Source organism: Geotrypetes seraphini, chromosome 1 (assembly GCF_902459505.1).
Source record: "Geotrypetes seraphini chromosome 1, aGeoSer1.1, whole genome shotgun sequence".
Classification (NCBI taxonomy): domain Eukaryota; kingdom Metazoa; phylum Chordata; class Amphibia; order Gymnophiona; family Dermophiidae; genus Geotrypetes; species Geotrypetes seraphini.
The window spans coordinates 95,897,607-95,922,621 of record NC_047084.1 but is presented as its reverse complement, the minus strand read 5'-3'; the positions used below and the strand labels follow the sequence as shown (position 1 = coordinate 95,922,621).

The 25,015-nt window shown below is 45.3% G+C and overlaps 1 long non-coding RNA gene across 1 annotated transcript in view; it reads right to left on the bottom strand.

The window, feature by feature from the left end:
• Window positions 1-17,941, bottom strand: part of LOC117352653 — a 30,853-nt gene extending 12,912 nt beyond the window's left edge. Inside the window, exon 1 of the long non-coding RNA XR_004537749.1 lies at window positions 17,835-17,941. This is a non-coding gene — a long non-coding RNA (uncharacterized LOC117352653). The remainder of the gene's footprint in view (window positions 1-17,834) is intronic.
• Window positions 17,942-25,015: the final 7,074 nt, after the last annotated feature.

The following is a 25,015-nucleotide window of genomic DNA, read 5'->3' as shown; positions in this document are numbered from 1 at the left end:
AACATAAGAACATAAGCCATGCCTCTGCTGGGTCAGACCTGAGGTCCATCATGCCCAGCAGTCTGCTCACGCAGCGGCCCATCAGGTCCAGGACCTGTATACTAGCCCTTTATCTATACCCTTCTATCCCCTTTTCCTTCAGAAAATTGTCCAATCCCTTCTTGAACTCCAATACCGTACCCTGTCCTATTACTCCCTCTGGAAGTGCGTTCCAGGTGTCCACCACCCGTTGGGTGAAGAAGAACTTCCTAGCCTTGGTTCTGAATCTGTCTCCTTTTAATTTTTCGGAATGCCTTCTCGTTCTTGTAGTTGTCAAAAGTTTGAAGAATCTGTCTCTCTCCACTTTCTCTATGCCCTTCGTGATCTTATAAGTCTCTATCATATCCCCTCTAAGTCTCCGCTTCTCCAGCGAAAAAAGCCCCAGTCTCTCTAATCTTTCAGCATATGCTAGGGAAATAAAATTTCTTGATGAAATCAAGGACTGCGTTATGGAGCGGTTGATTCAGGAATAGACAGGAAGTGAAGCAATTCTAGACCTAGTTCTTAGTGGAACGCATGAATTGGTGCGGAAGGTAATGGTGCTGGGGCTGCTTGATAATAGTGATCATAAAATGATCAGATTTGATATAATCCCTGGAATAATTTCACACAGGGACATTAGAATTTAACTTTAAAAAAAGGAGACTATGATAACATAAGAAGAATGTTTTTTTTAAAAAAACCAAAAAAAACAACTTAGAGGAGCTGCTGCAAAGGTCAAAAACTTATATCAGGTTTGGACATTGTTCAAAAATACCATCCTGGAAGCCCAGACTAGATATGAGTATATTCCATGTATTAAGAAAGGAGGAAGGAAGACCAAATTGCAACCAGCATGGTTAACGAGTGAGATGAAGGAAGCTATTAGAGCCAAAAGAAAACCCTTAAGAATGTGGAAGAAGGATCCAACTGAAAATAATTGTAAACAGCACAAGGAATGGAAAGTCAAATGCAAGGCGCTAATAAGGAAAGCAAAGAGAGACACTGAAAAGAAGACTGTGCTGGAAGCAAAAAACACACATAAGAACATAGGCAGTGCCTCTGCCGGGTCAGACCATAGGTCCATCCTGCCCAGCAGTCCGCTCCCGCGGCAGCCCAAACAGGTCACGACCTGTCTGTATCACCAGAAGGGGCTCCCTTGCCACCTTGGTTTCTCATTTAAGTCCTGTCTTCCTATCGAAGTCCTAACCCTCCGGTCTTGCACATGCACGACCTGGTTGGGTTTCTATACTTATTACCTGGTTAGCTTTCTATACTTGTGTTACATCCCAGCTCCTCCCTCAGTATCCCATGATCCCTTTATCCTTCAGGAATCCGTCCAATCCCTGTTTGAATCCCTGTACCGTACTCTGCCTGATCACTTCCTCTGGTAGCGCATTCCAAGTGTCCACGACCCTTTGGGTGAAAAAAAACTTCCTTGCGTTTGTTTTGAACCTATCTCCCTTCAGTTTCTCCGAGTGCCCCCTCGTACCTGTTGTCCCCTTCAGTCTGAAGAATCTGTCCCTATCCACCCTCTCTATGCCCCTCATGATCTTGAAGGTCTCTATCATATCTCCCCTGAGCCTCCTCTTTTCCAGAGAGAAGAGCCCCAGCCTATCCAACCTCTCGGCGTATGGGCAGTGTTCCAGCCCTTTTACCATTTTCGTTGCTCTCCTTTGGACTCTCTCAAGTACCGCCATGTCCTTCTTGAGGTGCGGCGACCAATACTGAACGCAGTATTCCAGATGTGGACGCACCATCGCTCGATACAATGGCATGATGACTTCCCGTGTTCTGGTTGTTATGCCCTTCTTCATGATGCCAAGCATCCTGTTGGCTTTTTTCGAGGCTGCTGCGCACTGTGCAGATGGCTTCAGTGATGCATCCACCAGCACACCCAAGTCTCTCTCAAGTCTGCTGTCTCCCAACAATACCCCCCCAATTTGTAGTTGAACAACGGGTTCTTTTTCCCTATATGCATGACCTTGCATTTGTCCACGTTAAAGCGCATTTGCCATTTGTTTGCCCAGTCTTCTAGCTTGTCCAGGTCTCTTTGTAGGTCCTCACACTCCTCCCTGGTCCTAACTCTGCCGCACAGTTTGGTATCGTCTGCAAATTTTATAACCTCGCACTTTGCCTCCTTTTCCAGGTCATTGATAAATATGTTAAAGAGTAATGGCCCCAGCACCGACCCCTGTGGTACACCGCTTGTGACTCCCTGCCAGTCAGAATATTGACCCTTTACTCCGACCCTCTGCAGTCTGCCCGACAACCAGTGCTTGATCCATCTGTGCACATCCCCTCCCACCCCGTGGTTCCACAGCTTCTTAAGCAGCCTTTCATGTGGCACCTTGTCGAAAGCCTTTTGAAAATCGAGGTAAATGATGTCTATGGGTTCCCCATTGTCCACCCGACTGCTTATTCCCTCAAAGAAGTACAGAAGGTTCGTTAGGCACGACCTTCCCTTACAGAATCCGTGCTGGCTTGTTCTCAGTAGGCCATTCCTCTCGATGTGCTCGCAAATGCCGTCCTTGATCATAGCTTCCACCATCTTCCCTATAATTGAAGTCAGGCTCACCGGCCTGTAGTTCCCGGGGTCACCCCTCGATCCCTTCTTGAAGATAGGTGTGACATTCGCCAATTTCCAGTCCTCTGGTACCTCACCAGTTTTCAAGGATAGGTTGCAAACATGCTGGATTGTGCCCGCTATTTCTTGTCTTAGTTCCTTCAGAACCCTTGGGTGGATCCCGTCCGGGCCCGGTGATTTGCCGCATTTTAGCTTGTCTATCTGTTTGAGGACATCCTCCTTACTTACCTCTATGTGATCCAATTTTTCAGCCTGTTCCCCACTCATGAGCTCCTCTGAGTCCGGTATATTAAATGTGTCTTCGCTCGTGAAAACCGACGAGAAGAACGTGTTCAACCTCTCAGCTACCTCTTTATCCTCCTTAATCACTCCCTTCCTATCCCCATCGTCCAACGGCCCCACCTCCTCTCTCGCTGGTCGCTTTCCCTTAACGTAACTGAAGAATGCCTTGAAGTTTTTCGCCTCTCTGGCCAGCCCCTCTTCGTATTCCCCCTTTGCTTTTCTAACCTCCTGGTGGCATTCCTTTTGGCATTTCCTGTGCGTCTGGTGATTTTCCTCCGTTGGGTCCTTTTTCCATCTCCGGAAGGATACCTTTTTGTCCTTTATCGCCCTCTTTACTTCTGTTGACATCCAAACCGGGTCCTTTGATCGCTTGTTCTTGCAGCCTTTCCTGAAACTGGGGACATACATTCTCTGTGCTTCCTGCAGGGTGTCCCTGAATAGGGTCCAGGCGCTTCCCACAGTCTCCATCCTAAAGATGTTTCTGAGCTTCCTCCCCACCATTTCCCTCATAGCAACATAGTTCCCTTTCTTGAAATTCAGCGCAGTTGTTGCGGTCCTCCTTACTATGGGTGTCTCTCTTTCTAATGTGAATCTGATCGTGTTGTGATCACTATTGCCTAGTGGTCCTCCCACTTCTATCCCTCTAGCAGGCCCCCCTAATCCGTTTAGGATGAGGTCAAGAGTAGTACCCCCTCGCGTCGGTTCTTTGACTAGTTGCTCCATGAAGCAGTCCTTCACAGTTTCTACAAATCCTGTCTCCCTAGTGCAGTTGGAGTGACCCGTACTCCAGTCTATTCCCGGGTAGTTGAAGTCCCCCATCACTGTTACACTTCCAGTCCTGCATTCCTGTCTCAATTCTGCTTCCAAGTCGTGTCCGACTCCTTCTGGCGCACCAGGTGGTCGATAGTACAGCCCCAGTTTTATGCCCGCACCCTTGTTACCGGGTAATTTGATCCATAGTGATTCCAGCCCCTCTGCCTTTGTTGCCATATCCATCCCGACCGAGTGGATAGAGTCCTTTATATATAGTGCTATGCCTCCTCCCTTCTTGTGGGTCCTGTCCCTCCTGTAAAGCTTGTACCCCGGCAGCACCACATCCCATTGATTTTCCTCTGTCCACCAGGTTTCTACAATTCCAATTATATCCAGGTCCTCCCCCTTGGCCACGACTTCTAGTTCACCCATCTTGGCCATGAGGCTTCTTGCATTTGCGTATAAGCACCTCAGGTTCCGTCGTTTTTCTTCCACCTTTGCATTTACCTGGGCCACTTGCTCTTGGATTTCGGGCATTTTTTCCGTTCCCTGTGCTTCTGCTTTGCCCTCAGCCTTTACCCTCTTAGCTTTCAGCTTCTCCACATCCCCTCCACCCCACTTCCCCGCTTTTCCTCTGGGTTTTCTAGCCCTACCGGCCCCCTCCTGGGCTATCATCCCTTGAGCCTCTGTTTGATCCCCCTCGCCTTGTGGCACCTCTATATTGCCCTCAGCTTTTGCCCTCGTGCCACCCAGTCCCCTTGTGTCTCCATGCCCCTTAGTCTCCTCCCAGCAAGCTCCCCTTACCTGGTGTTTCCCTCGCTGTCTGATCGTAAGATCCACCGGTCTCTCTACTTCCTCCTTGCAGTCAGCCCGTTCAGCATCTGTTCTGGATACTGTTGTCCGAAGCGTCAACATCAGATCGGCTGTCGGCTTTCCCCCTCTCCTCAGTTTAAAGCCCTCTCGATCTCCTTCCTCACATTGGCTGCCAGTAGTCTAGTTCCCGCTGTGCTCAGGTGCAGGCCGTCCCGCCGGTAGAGCTTACTCTTTCCCCAGAAGGACGTCCAGTTCCTCACAAAGTGGAAGCCCTCCTCCTGGCACCATCTCCTCAACCATGCATTCACAGCCTGGAGGTCTGCCTGCCTCTTTGCATCTGCTCTCGGTACAGGCAGGATCTCTGAGAATGCTATCCTCCGGGTACTCCGCTTCAGCTTTCGTCCCAAGACCCTGAACTGGTCAGTCAGTGTGGCCATGCTGAAGTTCCTCCGGCTCACATCATTCGTTCCGACGTGGATTATCACCGCAGTCTCCTCTGTCTCTGCTCCGTCCAGGATCCTCTCGATCACAGTAAAAAATATTTTAGGTATATTAAAAGGAAGAAGCTGGGAAGAGAATCAGTTGGACTGCTAGATGACCAAGGGATTAAAGGGGATCTCAGGGAAGACAAGGCCATAGCAGAAAGATTAAATGAATTCTTTGCTTCAGTCTTCGCTGAGGAAGATGTGGAGGAGCTACCAGTACAAGAAATGGTATTCAATTCTGATGAATCAGAGAAACTGAAACAAATCTCTGTAATACTGAAAGATGTAATGGATCAATTAAACAAATTGAGCAGTAGCAAATCGCCTGGACCGGATGGTATACATCCCAGAGTACTGATAAAATTAAAAAATAAATTTGCAGAGCTATTATTAGTCATTTGTAATTTTTCTCTAAAATACAGCATAGTACCGGAAGACTGGAAGGTGGCCAAAGTGATGCTGATTTTTTAAAAGGGTTTCAGAGGTGATCCAGGAAATTATAGAATGAGTCTGACATTGGTTCCGGGAAAAATGGTAGAGACTATTATAAAGAATAAAATGACAGAACATATGCACAGGGATTACAGACAGGAAAAAGTCAATCAGGAAAAAAGACCTAAGTTTATCAGATATGGAAGACACAGTTGGGCATGGGCTGGCTATACCAAACTCTAGAGACAGAATATCTCTTCCTGAAATCCAACCTGAAGGTCACAGGTTCACTACTTTCTGCCTGATAGCGATTAACACGGGGGAAAAACCCTGAAATTTAATGGCACAGGAAACAATCCTATCCTCCGTCCCCAGCTGTTAAACAAAAATTAAAAAAACAAAAAAAACCCACCCCAGGAGCCTCTCCCTGGTCTATAGTCCTTACATCTTCCAATTCCTATCAGCAGCATTATTTTCAGGCCTTCCTGCCTTGGCTGCATTCCTTCCTTTCAAACATTATTCACATGCTACAAGTCTTTTTAGAGTTCCAGCTGTCAGCACACAGGTCCTGATACATCTCAGGCTTCCTTTCGGTACTGTCTTTTTGGCAGGATTTTCTCTTATGACTTCTCTGCACATCCTTCTTCCACTTATGGGTCTGGATTTCTTTGACTCCGACTCCTCCTCCTCTTGTCACTATTTTTTTTAAATTTAATTTATAGTTTATTAGAAACAAGAAAAAACTGCAGACAATATGTACAAAATGCAGGCTGTGTTTATTATATCAAATACTAAATGCGTCAATGATACCACCTTTTTACAAACCAAAGGATCCGACATGGTTCATGTTTTGGTAAACACGCCTTCCTCAGGGGTCCTAATAAATATAAATAAAAGCACCTAAGAATATACAATTGATATACAGTTATTGGACAAGTGGTGTGCAAATTTTATTGCCATCTAATCATAATTCACAAGAATATTCTCGATACAGAAATACAGAAAGTAATTATAATACTTGAACAGTATAAGAAAAGGGAAAAATATATAAATCTTCATTAGACCACCGTAGCTGGGAAGGGCTCAGGAAAAAGAAATGAAGAGAAACTTACCCCCTCTTTTACAAAGGTGCGCTATGTTTTTTTAACACGCGCTAAGCGCTAACACGTGCATGTTATCCTATGGACGCATTAGCGGTTAGCGCATGCTAAACGTGCACTAAAACACTTAGAGCACCTTTGTAACAGAGGGTCTTATTGCGGAAATAAATATACAAATAAGGCTTAACAGCTAATCCCACTGTCACAATCCCACTGTTCATAGAGTTTCATAACCCGGCACTTTGTCCGGGTTTTGAAAAGCCTCCTCAAATTACATCAGGCAGGAAGGAAGCTCGCTCCTGCGCGGATGCCACACGATAACATCACATGCACACGCATGTGAGCGTGATGTCATTGCGTGGCATCTGCGCATGCACGGACTTCCTCCCCGCCTGACAAGAGCAGGCAGCAGGGGGAGGGGGGCGGGGACTGGGGGCGGGTTTAAAGGTCCTGATTTTCCGATTGGAAAATCTGGCAACCCTAACTGTTCATACTAACTAAACATTGCCAGTTACCAATTTCTTCAAATCTATAAATGCTCTTAACTGCGCCGGGGCAAAAAAATATATACTTTACCCTTCGATATTTGATCATACATTTGCATGGATAGGCCAAAAGAAATGAAGCCCCCCAGAGATACCGCTTCAGTTCTCATTGCGAGAAACAATTTTCTTCGCTCTTGTGTTTGTCTAGTCACATCTGGGAATATCCAAACCTTTCTACTGTAGAATAATACCTGAGAGTTGGGGAAAAAATAATCTGAATATAGCATTAGCATCTCGCTCAAAAAGTTATATTATTTTAAATAAGTGTAGGTTATTGAAAGAGTATATACATTTGTGTTATTGATTAATCGATGGGTGGGTGGGTGGGTGGGTAGGATAAAATGATTGTAAGTTGAATATGCTTTTCTTGACATGTTATATGTTCTTATACCTGTGTGTTACACTGTTAATATTTGAAAATTAATAAAGATTTTTTTTAAAAAAGTTGTTCTTTCAGAATTTTCAGATATAGTTGTTTCAAGCAAATCCGTGACATTTAGAACTGCTTTTTCACCTGTATTCATTTGCACATTCTTCACATCAACTGTTATTTCTTTCTTCCCAGGTAAATAATATATCCGACTTACTAGAGGAATATTTTCAGAACCTCAATAAAGTATTTCTTAAGCAATTCAATAGGAGGTATTCCCAAAGATTTTGGAAAATTTTTTTTTAAAAATGCATATTTACCCCCTCTTCTACGAAACTGCGCTAGCAGTTTTCAGCGCAGGGAGCCACGCTGAATGGCCTGCGCCGCTCCTGATGCTCATAGAGTTCCTATGAACGTCAGGAGCAACGTGGGCCCTTCAGCGTGGCTCCCCACGCTAGACTCTGTTAGCGCAGTTTTGTAGAAGATGGGGTTCGTCTATGGTTATAGTTTTTTAATTGTTCTACCTTTCTATTAAGCATATTTTTATCTTTCACTAACCCAAAGTTAATTCCTGAAGATTTTCTACGTTATCTGTAACCTTCTTTAACTCTGAGGTAAACTCCTCCTTTGTGCCATCCAATTTTCTCCCCAGAGTGGAGTTTAGCTTCTAGGAGAGCTTCGCAAATGCTCTCCAGCGTTACCACCGCTAGTCTCACTGGCTGGGAGAAACCCTCCCCTACAACTCCTGGCTCTCCTTGTTCCCTCGGATCGCTCGTGGCCATAGCCCCTCGAATTGGGGTTTCCCCGGTCAAAGAAAATTTGCCGGGTTCCACCAGCTGAGCCGCAGTGGGAGTGGGGTACGGCGGGGGGGAATAGAAGCCGGGGTGGGTGGGGGGAAAGAGAGAGATGTTGACGTGGAAAAACAAATCAAAGAATGGACAGATTTGTTCTTCCACTTCTCACTTGCATTTCTCATTTCAAGAGCATTATTAAAAAGGAAATCACACTAGGTGTATATAACATTTTTATATGATTATCATTCAGACTCCAGATTCCATAAAAGATGCCTAAAGTCAGGCACTTAGATCAGCGCAGCTAGCTGATCTAAGGCCCAACTTACCTCCCTCCTTTTACTAAGCCATAGTAGAGGTTTCTACCATCCCCGAAGTGCTAAATGCTCCGACGGTCTTAGAATTCCTATGAGTGTCGGAGCATTTAGCACCCCGAGCCTACTAAAAGAGGGCTTTAATTTCTTTAAAAGCCGTAAAAGACGCAGTTAATTGAAAATTACAATTAACAAAAAACAATTAAATTGAAATGAATTAGACGGTTATGGGGCAAATTATAGGCATATTTTGCATTTTGGGGGCAGATTATAGGTGTGTTTTTACTCAAGCGCAGTAGGCACCTAAGTTAGGCCCACTCATTTAGGCCAAGAAAACCATGGCATAGAGTGTGTACAACGCAAAAACAGGGAACAAAACCCCCACGTAAAATCAACCAACAGAAGAATAAGTGGGGAGTGGGATAGGCTACATCAACCTTCGGGTAGACAATCTTTATTTGTATCAGGAGACATTGTAATACCCTGTTTGGTTAATTCCTCAAGAGTCCCATTGCTTCTACTGTAGTTCGTGTTCAAGTTTATTAGACGCTCCCACGTTCGAATTTGTCACCAGCATTGGAGCGACATCTAGTGGGCAGACATATACAACACCACTGAGTCAGGCCTCCATCCAGAGACCGAAACACGGACCGTGTCGGGACACATAATTTTTAATTAGGACTTTCAATTATTTGGACTTTCTTTTAAAGCGGATTTATGTGTAGTAATATTATTGTGATTTGATTTATACAACTAAAGATTGTCTACCCCAAGGTTGATGTGTTCTAGCCCACTCCCTGTTTGTTCATAAATAGAATGTGCCCACGCTTTCATTGTCTACCAGCGCCTAAAACAAGAACTCATGGCAGCCATTTTGATGACGGCTTTGCACGGGGCAGGAGCATAGGACAATTGAGCCTGCCCCGCGTCGCCGCTAGAACACCAGGTAAGTTCTGGGGGATGTCCAGGGCAGTGTTTCTGAATTAAAAAATTCAAGGGACAAAAAAATCTCGAATAACCGAATTCACAATTGGGAAAACCGCGAGTCGGGAGGGGGAGCTGTATACTCAAACATTAAATTCTCCAACTGTCACTCATTGCTTTTATTACTATTTTACACAAGATTTTTACGTTGGTTTTAGAAGACATAAAACAAAACCCTGGTTTCAATACACATTGCTAAGACCCTGATTTGATTATAAATAGCGTAATTGAAGTTATTTTTGATATTGAAAGAGTAGTAGATGTCATCATTTTTTTAACACACTGCGTTCAAATATATACATGCTCAATAGTGTCAGCTCTTTAATATAAGTATATTCAAATAATTTATATTGAGCCAAAAACCACACAAGTACATCAAACGCTGCAGAACCAAATAGAACTCAAGTTTTGAGAAAAGATACAATGCGAAAATCCTGAAACACCCCCACCCCCACCCACCTCCGGAGTCCCAAGTCCAGAAAAAGAAAACTGATAAAAAGAGACTAGAATGCAAGTGGAGCAGAACATTCTGTATACAGGAGATGCAATCAACAATTCCAAAATCCTACTTCGTGCCACAGGAGTCATCGTATTCCAGAAGGGCTCCCAGGTCGACTGGAAATGATAGCCCTTAAGAGAAGACAAGTCTGTAATATTGTGATGTTCCCAAGTCAGTAAATAAATCAACTATGTTCTCCACAGAGGAAAGGAAGATGCGTCCACATCCAGCCACTTGATCAGGATACATTTCAACGCCATCAAAATAGACCATTTAAGGAGAGTACTTGAACTCTTCTGCCTGGAATGATGGCATGGTATGTAACTAAAAAGTAGCTCTGGGGAACGCCAGATAATCATTTTTCAAATGGTTCCAATAAATTGAAAAATACCGTCCCAAAAAACCACAATAGTCGAGCAAGTCCAAAACATGTGCTCGTCTGGGAGAGATATACGTACATTTAATGTAAGTATAAAATTGTCAGGATTGAACAGCTATCAAATTTTGTGTCAGCAGCAGCTCATTTTTAATGCAACAATGGGGATGTTATTATAGAGGATATCTCTCAAAAGGTATATTTAGCATCAAACAGGTACCATATTTTTCAAAAAGGGGGTGGAAAAGTGGGTGCGTCTTATGGAGAAAATACACCTCCGCCCCGCCCCCCAACGTTCTACTGCTGTTCATCCTCCCCCCCCCCCCCCCCCCCCCCCCCCCCAGCATTCTGATGCTACTCGTCACCCTCTTATCCGCTCGCCGCCACAGAAAATGAAGGGAAGGGCCAGCAACGTGCAGTTGGAGAGAAGGTCCGGGCCAGCCAATCACTGGCCTGGACCTTATCTCCGACATCAGAATTGACATCGGGGGAAGGCTTGTGGGCCCGATTGCATGCCGCCAGCCCTTCCCTTCATGGAGTTGTGGCAGCAGTGGGCGAGCAGCGGACCAGGAAGGAGGAATCGGCACGGCAGGGAGGAAGGCAGGCAGGCTTCGGTGTGGGAGGGATTAAGGACAAATGCTGGAAGGCAGTGAGGGGGGGCAAGAACTCGGGACATAGGAAGTAAGAAAGAAGGGAGTGAGGGAATAGAAAGAGACAATTGTTGGGCCTGAGGAAGGAAGGAAGGAAGGAAGGAAAAAAGGAAAAAAAGAAAGATCTATCTAGTGCAACCAGAAATCACCAGACAACAAAGGTAGGATTTCAATTTAGTGATCAAAATCTGTCTGCTGCAGTATATTTGCCTATTTTTCTAGAGGGCTGGGTTCAGAGGCACAATTTGGTTGAGAATATTTTTTCTTGGTTTTTCCTCCTCTAAATCTAAGGTGCGTCTTATGGTCAGGTTTGTCTTATGGAGCGAAAAATACGGTACAGCGTTCCCCCAGTCGTTTGCGGTTGGCGGTTTGTGATCCCAGTTATTCGCAGTATTTTCCGACTGCGAACCGCCAACAAGGAGAGGCAGGAGAGAGTAGCCGGAGCGCCGGAGAGTGCAGGAAATCACTCGCTGTATGCTCTGACTGCCTCTTCCTGCACTGTCAGGCCTTATCCAATCAGGAGCTGCTTTGACACGCAACTCCTGATTGGTAAGGCCCAACTTAGTGCAGGAAGAGGCAGTCGGAGCATACAGCGAGTGATTTGCTGCACTCGCTGGCGCTCCGGCTGCTCTCTCCTGCCTCTCCCGCTGCCCTCTCCAGTCTCCCCCATGAAAAACCATATTCGCGGTTTTTAAAGATTCGCAGGGATTCCTGGAACAGAACCCCTGTGAATATCGGGGGAGTACTGTATATCTTTTATGCATTTCCTTACTGCCACCTTAAGACAGAAGATGATTCAGATTAAATGAATGCACAATAACTATTCAATGGAACTGGTCAGGCAAAACTACTTCTACGTCACTTCTATAGCGCTTCCTTAAAGATTTTCTCTGCACTTATATGACCCCCAGGGAAATTCTGTGTAACTGTACAATACAGAATTTTGTGCAGACAGAAGGGCCAGCTTTCCTGGATCTCCTCCCTCTCCCCCAGCAATAGCATAGCATAAGGTAGCGGTAAACACATTTAATGCATGCTATTTCAGCAGAGGGTTACTGATCTGGGTCATTGAATGCCAAGGCCTTCGCTTGGATAAAGGAGTTCAGGGTGGTGTCTTTGGGCAGTGGTGCCAAGCATCCAAACTGGCAGTGTAGTGGGGGGTTCTTAAATACACCCCTGCCCGTACCTCTTCTATTTCTCATTCCCCCCACCTCCCAAACTATACCACTGACTTTGGGACCCCCCTTTTTTGATCAGGTCAAGAGCCTAACTTTCCATATTTCATTTTAACAGTAATATTGCAAATCTCACTTACTTAGATACAGTAAAACCATGGATTGCAAGTAACTTGGTTTGCAACTGTTTTGCAAAACAAGCAAAACATTTTATTAAATTTTAACTTGATATACAAGCAATGTCTTGCAATTCAAGAACATACAGTATACACACATCACAACTGAGCCGATGGTTCTTCTCTCTCTGACGCCGCAAGAGTGTAGTGACTGCTCTAAATAAGTGAAGTCTTGCTACACAAGTACATATAGTATTTTGTATTAACGGTGTCAGGTCAAAAGCGCGCCGGGACAAAGGCGCGCGCAGATAATTGAGCGCAGCATGGAGGTGCGCGCCGCAGAAAATTACAGTTTTTAGGGGCTCCGACGGGGGGTTTTGGTGGAGAGCCCCCCCCACTTTACTTAATAGAGATCGTGCCACGTTGTGGGGGCGTTGTGAGGGGTTTGGGGGATTGTAACCCCCCACATTTTACTGAAAACTTAACTTTTTCCCTGTTTTTAGGGAAAAAGTTAAGTTTACAGTAAAATGTGGAGACTTACAACCCTCCAAATCCCCCACAACGCCGGCGCGATCTCTATTAAGTAAACTGGGGGGGGCTCCCCACCAAAACCCCCCGTCGGAGCCCCTAAAAACTGTAATTTTCTTTGGCGCGCACCTCCGTCGTGCGCTCAGTTGTCGGCGCGCGCTTTTGTCTTTCGCGGGGTTGTCTATGAACTGTATTAACGTTTTTGGGTTGTGGAATGAATCATCTGAGTTTCCATTATTTCCTAGGGGGAAATTTGCTTTGATATACGAGTGCTTTGGATTATAAGCATGGTTTCTGAACGAATTATGCTCGTAAACCAAGGTTTGACTGTATTTGGTTTAATCTAAAGGTATAGATTACAACCATTTGTGAAGGTGTGAAAGATACTTTGATTCAAGTAAAATAATTAGGTAAGGGTACATTCAGGACAGGCAGAAGATCTGTAACAGCTCCCTTTCCCTTCAGGTTAAGCCCTCTGGTACTCCTCAGTGGGCTGGCAGGACTTCAAGCCCTGAGGGGTCCCATGGAAGAGAGAGAGTTCACTGGATATCAAGCGGAGGAGAAGGAGGAAGCAGATGAGGTGCTTGATCAGAATAAATCCAAGATGACCTATAGAAGGAGGCAGAATTCAAGAACAGGCAGAGGTCAGGCATGCAGCATTTGTTAGCAAAAGACTAAGGTCAAACACCAGAGATCAAGAGAGATCAATGCACTTAGAGCTCCACAAGATATCTATACATTGTTCGATTAGAGTCAGGCTAATCTGGACATATTGATATGCCGAACCAAATGTGGGAAACCCTGAATCTCTCAGTTCATCAGAATTTTTTGTTGCTTCGCCACACCCGCTTGACACCAAAACACCATTATGCATCAATAAACTTAGTTACCTTATTCAGTCTACCATGAAGATACTGGGTATAACTCTGGATTAACGCCTAAGCACGAAAGACCAGGTGGACTCCTTAATCAGAAAGAGTTTTTTTCACTCTCTGGAAACTTAGATCCATCAAATCATATTTTGATATGTCAGCATTTAGAATCCTGGTACAATCCCTCGTACTAAGTCAACTTGATTACTGTAACATCGCCTTATTTAGCAATTTCCCAAAAGAATATGCAACGTTTACAATTAATGCAAAATGCAGCGGTCAGATTAATCTTCGGGCTAAAGAAATTTGATCACGTGACACCTTACTACCGGCAGTTGCACTGGCTACCGATGGAAGCACGCGTAAAGTTTAAGTTCGCTTGCTTCTGCTTTAAATTACTATACGGACTAGCCCCTAAATACATAGCCGACCTTTTCTCCTTCTCAGCCAACAGACACAAGAGAAGCTCACACTCGAACTTGGAGAGATCACCGTTATTTAAAAAAAAAAAAAAAAAATTCAACTCTCTGCAAGTGGTCTCCAGAGAAACAAAACAGGCATTTACAAGTCTTAGAAAGTAGTGTGTCAGGGAAACAATGGAGCATGTAACCGTTATAAAAAGACTGTGGTATAGAAATTAAGTTCATTTTAAAGTCTATTTGTATAAACAACGTTTGGCAACATCAGAGGCATGTCTCAGACACTTATTCTTCATGGTAGTGCTAGGTTTCCTTGTTTGACTGTTTCAGCTTCATAGCTAGCTAATAAATTTCTCACAGACAAACTTGTCGGGGCAATGAGCGAAAACAGGAAAGCAAGTATTACACATTAAACCAAATTTGTCAGCCTTCCCTTCAAAAGGGGAAATAACAAAAAAGCGAATTGTGGGAAGTTTTTTTTTTTTTTTTTTTTTAATCTTCTAGAAAAATATGCCCCTGTGCCCCAGTCACAAAACAAGCTGTTGTGAAGAAACCACATTATTTAAAGATACAAGTCAAACAGGAAGAGGAAACCCAAACAACCGAGCCCTGAGAATTTCCCGCAAGTGAGTTCCAGCAGTCACTTTGCAACAATGACAGACCTGTTGACAGACTAAGGACTGCAGGGGGAAAGTTTAATAAGACGAGATAAGCTAATGTTATTCAGACATGTTTCTTTCCAAAGATTAATTTAATAATAATAATATCCAATATTTATAATCAATACCATTTTTGGTCATATCCTATACTTTAATTGAACCTATATGAGCCAAAGGAAAGCAGATTATTTGGGGGGGGGGCTGTAAAACAATTCATGGAAATTAGATTTTGTGTGGTTAAATGAACTTTCCTGTCAAATTAGAAACCTCAAAAGCTTGCAACTGAACTACAAAAATGTTCCTTTTCTTGGGGACTGATAGAAACAAGCAAAGACAACCACAACACTTCTCAAGGTCATTCCAAACTCCCCCCCCCCTCCCCACTTCACCAGCCGTCTTTCCCTTTTTCTAACCACTCCCATCTCAAGCAAGCAAGAAATTTTGTTAAGCATTTCTTTTCTCAGTATCTCTCATACCAAATTCATAGAAACATGACGGCAGATAAAGGCCAAATGGCCCATTCAGTCTGTCCATCTGCAGTAACCATTATCTCCTCCTCTCCCTATTGGCTAAGGCTCTTAACATTTGCATCTCCTCTTCCTATAGGCTAAGGCTCTGTGCACCTGCATTGTGAGGTCATAGAGCTGCCCATCCGCAGTAACCATTATCTCTCCCTTTCTCTAAGCAATCCCCCATGCCTATCCCAGGTTTCTTGAATTCAGACACAGTCTCTGTCTCCACCACCTCTTCTGGGAAACTGTTCCACGCATGCACCATCCTTTCCATAAAAAAGTATTTCCTCAGGTTACTCCACAGCCTATCACCTTTTAACTTCATCCTATGCCCTCTCATTGCAGAGTTTCCTTTCAAATTAAAGAGACTCAACTCATGTGCATTTATATTACGTAGGTATTTAAACGACTCTATCATATCTCCCCCTCCTCTACCTTTCCTCCAATGTATACAGATTGAGATCTTCAAGTCTGTCCCCATACGCCTTATCACGAAGACCACACACCATTTTAGTAACCTTCCTCTGGACCAACTTCATCTTTTTTATATCTATTTGAAGGTGTGGCCTCTAGAACTGTACACAATATTCTAAATGAAGTCTCACCAAAGGGGCATCAATGCCTCCTTTTTCCTACTGATCTCTCCAAGGTCTGATGAACTGAGAAATTCAGGGTTTCCCAGATTCGGTTCATGGTTCCATCACATAGCCTAGTTTTCAGGCTTATCAAAATTACCTACTGGCCATACCCCTCCCTAAGCACCCTAGCATCCTTGTAACTTTCGCCATCGCCTTTTCAACCTGTTTGGACACCTGAATCTCATTCAGCTTTTATTGGGAATTCCTTAACTGCTAAACCACCATAGGCAAATCTTGTTTTTATTGACTATGCTTGCTTTGATATTTGATTCCCTGTTCCTCATCTTGCACATCGCTGAGGGAAGGCGGGTATAAATCAGCATAAACAAATTGTTCCTATCTCAACCTCATCCTAATGGCTCTTGTGTTTCCAATCATTGCATAGCTGTGTTAGTCAGTGACCCATCAAAAGCGCACCGGACATTGGCACGCCGACAATCATGACCTGACATTTGCACGCAGGAGAAATGTGCGCCGCCGTTCTGACCACTATCAAGCCTTCCCATTTGTGCTCTGAGGAGGGTGTGTGGGGGAACTTCCCACTTCACTTATAACTCCTCAAACTTCCATTGAGGGAGAGTTGGGGGGGGGGAACATCTCCCCCCAGTACACTTAAACTCTTCCACTCTTCGGCTCTTTTGTTCTGAGGGTGTGTGTGGGGGGAACCCCCCACTACAATCACTCTCTCATTTGGGGGTTGCCGACATGGTCTCAATGTTAACATTGCTGCAAATCCCCCCCCCATGCCATCGGCGCTCCCCCCAAAATATGGCAGGAGAGATGCCAACTCTTTCTTGCCATTGGGCCATGCTTCTCAAAAAAAAAACCACCTTCACCAACTCTGCCTACCCCCTCCCTGCCCATGTGAATATGGCAGGAGAGATGCCAACTCCCTCCTGCCATCGCAACCCCCCCCCCCCCACTACAATCGGCCGGGCCCCACCCCCCTCCCTGTACCTTGAAAAAGTTGCAAGCCTCTTCCAACGGTGAATGCACGGGGAGGGTCCTAAGGCCCTGATTGGCTCAGGCGCCTCAGGCTCCTCCCCAGGGACTTCCTTAGGGAGGAGTCTAAGGAAGTCCCTGATTGGCCATTGTGCAGGAGGCGGAATGGGCTGAGACTGGGAGTGGGGCCAGTCATTGTCAGGACAGAACCGTAAGGATTAGTGAATCTAGGCCAAAGTGTTTTTATCACACCACAGCAGTACTCTGGGTTCCGCATAGGTTGCACAGGCTTTTCTTATCGGGATAGTTACCACGCCTTAGCGTTAGCAAAGCCACAGCCGTTCCAAGGCTTTTCCCCAAACAATCAGGAAGACAAAGAAAATAAGCTTGCAGTTGCTCCTAGTAGTAAAAAGAAAACAAAAGCAAAATCAGTTCATGGTACTCTCTCCTAAACTTAGTCCATCTTCTATTCCAGTACTCAAAAGGTGAGAGACCAAAAAATAAAACTTTTGAAGCAGAAAGAATAAGCTTCTTGCACAGTTCAACCAGCCTTATCCGCGTGGTCACCACAGCCCTAAGATTGCTGGAAAAACAGAGTTCAGAAAGGAACAGTCTCAACTCCACCACCTATATAGATATTGATAGAGCACAGTTTACTTTCTGTCTTAAACTTCTGAAAAAAAACACAGGTCAGTCCTTTTAGCACACAGCATACTTTAGAGCAGGGCTTCCCAAAGTCCCTCCTTGAGGGCCGAATCCAGTTGTGTTTTCAGGATTTCCCCAATGAATACGCATGAGATCTATGTGCATGCATTGCTTTCAATGCATATTCATTAGGGAAATCCTGAAAACCCGACTGGATTCCTTTGGGGACCCCTGCTTTAGAGAGCTGAAATAAACTGAGCTTTTCTAGCAGGTCTCCATTTGCTCTGTGGGCTCACCCTCAGAGATGAGCTCCTATGCAATCTCCATACCTTCTGATGCATCAAATAGCTCCAGCTCTGGCCTGTGGGTATCCTCCTCCAGCTCTAGCATTTCCCAATCCTCATTTGGTTTCATCTGGGCTCCACTGTCAGGCAAGTCCTCAAGCTCCTGTGTGCTTCTCTCCAGAGACTGGTCTGCTCGTTGTCTCCTCCTGCTCTGTGAGGAGCTCATTTTTATATCTAGAGAAACCCCGCCCACACCTAGGTACTTCTAGAATGGTCCAAGGCTCTCTCTGGAGCCCCTTCTGGCTAGTCTGAAAATTGTTGTTCATTTTTGTTCAAAGGGGAATAAGCATGTGCTTTCCCTGGCACTCTAAATGGTTTTGTGTGCTGTTTGGTTCTAGGCTGTTTCAAAGGGTAAAAGGGTATACCCTGCCATTGTCTAGGTCCTGGCATGCCTGAACTTGGATAAGCAGACTCACCTATATGTGAACCAGAGCCAAACTCCTGTGAGCCTTTGTACCCTATGCTGGGTCCAGACTTCACTGTGCAGCTTACAGCTTCACTGAATAGTCGTACCAAAGATTTTATTCAAACTTTTTCAGGTTTTGTACTGGAAAACAGAGACTCCTCATGGCCATGCACTGCAGAACTCACTGGCACTTCTTTGAGAATCCCTTTCAGTTAACACTTACTTCTGTAACCTTAGTGTTATCAGCCAGTTTCTGTAGTTCTTTGAACAACTTTCTTTAATAACTTGAAGTAAAGAATAAACACTTCGAATTTGAAGATTTCAAGGCAGCCCAACTTTTACAGAATCTTTTCATTTTTATATATTTATTGATGTTCAAATTAAATCACCAAGAATAACTTGTATAGAAAGCAATATCGGCTATTATATGTACATCAAAGAATTCATACAAAGGCAAGAAAAATAAATCTTAGCTAATTATGCTCAAGTCCTTGATTATAAGATCCAAGATATTACAATTTAGCGAGAAACAAAGAAAAAAAAAATGAACTAAACATACATTCTAAAACATAATAATGGCTATAACGCCGAGTACAGGAGTTATATTCCTTGATCAATAGGGCTTAAGATTTTTCTACATAGAAACATAGAAGATGACGGCAGAAAAGGGCTACAGCCATCAAGTCTGCCCACTCTGCTTACCCACCCCCTGTCTATGCCCTAATGACCCAATTTCCTTATCTTGACCCTTGTAGAGATCACACATGGGGATCCCATTTATTCTTAAAGTCTGGCACGCTGTCTGCCTCGATCACCTGCACTGGAAGCTTGTTCCAATGATCAACCACTCTCTCTGTGAAGAAATACTTTCTGGTGTCGCCATGAAATTTTCCGCCCCTGAGTTTGAGCGGGTGCCCTCTTGTGGCCGAGGGTCCCTTGAGAAAGAAAATATCATCTTCCACTTCGACACGTCCCGTGAGGTACTTAAATGTTTCGATCATGTCTCCCCTCTTCCTACGTTCCTCAAGAGTGTAGAGCTGCAATTTGTTCAGTCTCTCTTCGTACGAGAGACCCTTGAGCCCCGAGATCATCCTGGTGGCCGTCCGTTGAACCAATTCAATTCTGCGCACATCTTTACTGTAATGTGGCCTCCAGAATTGCACACAGTACTCCAGATGAGGTCTCACCATGGCCCTATACAACGGCATTATGACTTCAGGCTTTCGGCTGACGAAACTTCTATTGATACATCCTAATATCTGCCTTGCCTTAGATGAAGCCTTCTCCACTTGATTGGCAGTTTTCATGTCTGCACTGATGATTACTCCTAAATCTCGTTCTGCTGAAGTCCTAGTTAAAGTTTCTCCGTTCAAGAAGTACGTCCTGCATGGATTTCCGCTTCCGAGGTGCATGACCTTACATTTCTTAGCATTGAAGCCTAGCTGCCAGGTTGAGGACCAACTTTCCAATGTAAGCAGGTCCTGCGCCATATAATTCTGTAAACTGCATTCACTTACTATATTACATAATTTGGCGTCATCGGCGAATAGTGTTATTTTACCTTGAAGCCCTTGAGTCAGATCCCCTATGAATATGTTGAAAAGGAGTGGACCCAGGACCGAGCCCTGCAGCACTCTACTGGTCACCTCCGATGTTTTAGAGAGGGTACCATTAACCACCACCCTCTGAAGTCTGCCACTCAGCCAATCATTGACCCATGCAGTTAGTGTCTCTCCTAACCCCATCGATTCCATCTTGCTTAGCAGCCTGCGGTGTGGGACACTGTCAAAAGCTTTCCTGAAGTCCAGGTACACGACATCCAAAGACTCTCCCAAGTCCAACTTTCTTGTTACCCAGTCAAAGAAGCTGATGAGATTGGATTGGCAGGACCTACCCTTGGTGAATCCATGCTGACTGGGATCCCGAAGATTCCCTTCATTCAAGATCGTGTCCAATTTGCTTTTAATTAGTGTTTCCATGAGTTTGCACACTATTCTACTTCCTAATGGGACAACGCTAAAAAAAGAAGTCAACTGGTTAGGCTCGAAGAAAACATATTTAACAGTGCAGTAGCACACTATACACTTACAAGGATGTCGTAAGTAAAATGTAGCACCTAAAGATACAACCCCAGGTTTCATCAAAAGAAATTCACGGCAACACTTTTGCATCTCCCATGAAAGATCAGGGAACATCTGAATTTTAAATCCCATGAATTCCGCCTGCCTATTCTTAAAGAAAAGTTTTAACAACCAAACTTTATCAATAGAAAGAGCTACAGATATGATCAAAGTAGTTGGCACCGCTGCCTCTTTATCTGATTTCTCCAATAGTTCCGATACATTCAGTAATTCTTGGTCAGAGGACCTTTTCTGAGATTGATTTTTATCAGACAAAACTTCATGAAGATACCTCTTAAACATTAGCCTAGGGAAATTGATCAATCTTAAGTTGTTGTATCTAACGTTATTTTCCAAATTTTCTATATTGTCTTTATTTCCTGTTCAAGTTTCTGAACAGAGAAATTAGAAGCAGTCACTTCATTTTTCAAATCATTCAACTCTTTTGTATGTTCAAGCAATTTCCCTTCAATTTGCTGAAAATTTGGGCTTATGGTCATCACTAGGCCAGCCATAAGATCCCATAATGAATCCAGGGTTACCTCTGAAGGTTTTTCTAGGGAAATTAAAGGTTGGGTAGTGACTGTTGTGCACCTTGTCATTGTCCCAGTTGTCTCAGTCCGCTCTCCGACATTGAGATTGTCCCAAAAGCTTCAATAGGGCTCACACTTGCATGAGCTCCTAATTTCAGACTCTCCGATATACTGGATGCCTCAGGAGAGTGAATAACCCCAACCTCCAGGGTTTCCGTGCCCCTTGGAGAACTGGTAGTGTGAGGCTGCATTGGCGGCACCCTTATGTCAGGGCTTAGGTTTGTTTCTAGCCCAAGAGGAACTGCCACGGTCTCGCTCGTTCCCTGGGTCCTCAGCGGGCTATTCTCTGACGCCGACAGAGCTCCTTGCATCTGCCTGAAGAGCTCTTCAATAATGACGACAACAGGGATCTCGGTGTGCCGCGAGGTGCCAGCAGCACTTTGATTACAGAATCTTCTTACTTTACCAGCACATTCTAGCCAACGGAAAGCTGGGATTGTGTCCACATACCATGTGGAGAATAACACTGTGCTCCAGATTTAGAGATTAGCCCTAAGCTGTATTAGGCTAGCAGAAATAAAGGCAGAAAACCTGGTGAGAGGACAAAATTAGGCCCAAGTTTTCATGCAGCCATGCGGTCTAACAAAATGGGTGTTGGTTTTTTCTCAGAAGGGTGGGCTTAAGCTCTGTGGTTGCAGGTAGGTTTTCTGGGAGAAGCAAAGCTTTCTGTTGATATGAGTCCACAGAGCACACTTTACTTACACATCTAAGAATAAACACATATACTTGATTTTTATTCAAGAACTGAGAAAATGCCCACATTATACAGTAGACTCAACACTTTCATTAAACGACCATTTTAATTCTCTGGTAAAAAAAAAATGTTTTTTCAGTCTCCATATGTTGAGGAAAGTAAGATTATGTTTCCATCAACAACATTTTGCTGTACTTGTTCAATCAATCATTCTTTCGAGGCTGGACTATTGCAATTTGGTCTATTTAAGCTTGACCAAGAAAAGCTTTCAAAGACTTCAACTGATCTAGAATAATGCAGCTAGGCTACAAAAATTTAATTGGCTTCCAATAATTTCCAGGGTTTATTTTAAATGTGCCTGCTTAACATTCAAGATCTTGCATGACACCCTTCCCCCTTTAATTCTCCTGTCTTGGAATTCTGTATGATCTGTTATCACCAGATCTGCTCAAAAAATTAAATTGTCCTTTCCAACGTCGAAAGGCGTTATCTATATTGGCAAATTAGGGAAATCTCTATTTTTCAAAATTACTGAGTTGTGGAATAATTTTCCTGTTTAACTGCGCGATCTGGGCTTTTTCCAAATGTTTTTGCAAACATCTTTAAAACTTGGCTGTTTTCAAAGTTGTAAATTCCACTCCTTTCCATACTATTCCTAATTCTTATTGTATTTGTTCTCTATTCTAATTTTTTGTAAACCGTGCTGAGCTCTATAGTTATAGAGAAGATGCGGTATAGAAGCCTAAGGTTTAATTTAGTTTAAAAACGGGGCATAACAGGGCCACTAGCTTCCAGAGAGCAATGCAAGCTCAAGGAAGCAAGTAAATAAATAAATAAAATTTTATTGTGGGTCACAGATCTGTGATCCATATGACCCATCCAATATTGTTGACCCATGACCCATTATCAGCTCTGAATCAATTGCATGTTGGTTTGGCTGGTTGTAGTGATCGTCTGAAAATGAATCTGATTTTAGCAGGTGAGCCTTTTAGATTGGTGGGTTCTTTTAAATATTTGGGGATTACTATAGATCAGTTAACTTTTTCAGAACATATTTCTAGTGTATTAAGGTTTTGGGGTTTTTTTTATGCATTAAGACAGCTGTGATCCATTAGGTCTTTCATGGATGAGAAGGATAAAGACAGGTTTATACGTGCTTCTGTAACATCAAGATTGGACTATGGTAATCTTGTCTATGCAGGGTTATCAAGTGGTCGTCTAACGAGACTTCAAACTTTGCAGAATGCTGCAGTATGTTTACAATGTAGAGCACATTATAAAGATCATATTACACCTTTATTTATATAACATCACTGACTGCCAATAAAATTCCATATTGACTTTAAAACCTTGAAGATTGATAAAATACTTTATGTGCTTTCTTCACCATCTTATTTAGCATCTGTGGCAGCTCCTTACTTACCACGTAGAGTACTTAGGTCATTAGCAGAATATAAAATGGTAACTCCCCATATTTCAAGAGCATAATTGGCATCAACCCAAGGGAGAGTGCCTTTCTGGCTAGTTCTAGTCCTCTGGAGTAAGCTCCTACTTTCCCTATGTAATGAAATTTAATTAACAAGCTGCGGTAGAGGTTTCTACTGCGACCCGAGGCGATAAATGCTCCGACGATGCTCCAACACTCTTTTTCTCTGGAGCCATATGGCAACCCTACATCAGTTTACATTTATCGTACGCAGGTACTTGGGATCCGGAAGGTTCGCCCCCCACATTTCGCCCCCAGCAATTCGCCCCTCACATTTCGCCCCCCACATTTCGCCCCCAGACACATTTCGCCCCCACACATTTCGCCCCCGCACATTTCGCCCCCCGGATGTTTCGCCCCCACACATTTCGCCCCCGCACATTTCGCCCCTGAGTGTCAGACTATTCCTCTCGCAGGCGATTTCTTTGCCGACACGACGGCACTCTCGATGAGGGAGAGGACGGTGGGGGCGGCCCGCCCGGAACTTGCATGCGGGTCCGCCCGCCTTAGAGCGCTGCGCCTTCTTGCCGATCGGCTTTCTGCCCTCGGCGTTTTTTAAACTTGTTGCCGGCTCTCCCCGCGTGGAGCTGGTGCAGGAGGGGGGGTGCGGCTTGCAAGGAGTCGGGGCGTCGGCCGCGCCGGCTTTCAGGGCCGCCGACTCCCTCCTCCCTGGCCGCAGGTTGCTTTGCCGTTCGGGGTCGGCTAATCGTTGGGGGGGGCGGCACCTCTGCCCAGGCCGCGGGCCGCGTGTGAGCCAGCGGCTCGCGGCACCGAACAACTCTCTTCCTGGCAACTATATGAGCGGGGCGGGTCGCCCCACACGTGCGGGCTGGTCCGCCTGCCCGGGAGCGTCGGATCGGATTCCTGCCCTTAGCCGGTAGTCTTCCCTCCTCTCATACCGCGGGCCGCGTTGGAGCCCGCGGCCCGCGGCGCAAAAACGCACCGTACCGGCGCTCCCCTCCTCCCGGCCAGGCCGCTTGGGGGCTCCTTCTCCCCCTCCGGCACCAATGGCCGACCGCACCAGACCGGCGCTTCCTTCCTCCCAGGCCGCGAGCCGCGTAGGAGCCAGCGGCCCGCGGCAAAAAACGCATTAGACCGGCGCTCCCTTCCTCCCAGGCCGCGAGCCGCATTAGGGCCAGCAGCTCGCGGCGCAGAACGCGCGTGCCTGCGCTCCCCCTGTAGCGGCTGGCGGCGCCGACCGCAGCGGACCGGCGCTCCCCTACTGCCGGGCCGCGGGCCGCGTTGGGGTTGTCTGCTCGCGGTGGCGTTCGGGGTCGGCTGGTCGTTGGGGGGGCCGCGCCTCTGCGCGGGCCGCGTTTGGGCTGGCGGCTCGCGGCGCCGAGCGACTCTCTTCGCGCTGGGGGGCGGCGCCGGCGTTCGGGGGCGCATCAGCATACTCCCTGACTCCTTAAAAAAAAAAACCGCTACAAATTCAAAGTGCACAGCTGGCGGCCCTGCAGCTCCGGACTTCCCCACACCTGCTCTCTCCCCCCCCCCCCGATCACTATTATTTTAAATGTTATGGCAGCCACGGCGCTGTATCCATCGGAGGAGACTTCTAACCTCGGCCTGCCCCGGAACTCTTCCTGCAACAGCAACTTCATGGCCGAGGTTAGAAGTCTCCTCCGATGGATACAGCGCCGTGGCTGCCATAACATTTAAAATAATAGTGATCGGGGGGGGGGGGGGGAGAGAGCAGGTGTGGGGAAGTCCGGAGCTGCAGGGCCGACATTAGAGGCAGTGAGAACAGCCAGCTGTGCACTTTGAATTTGTAGCCTGCCGTCGTGTCGGCAAAGAAATCGCCTGCGAGAGGAATAGTCTGACACTCAGGGGCGAAATGTGCGGGGGCGAAATGTGTGGGGGCGAA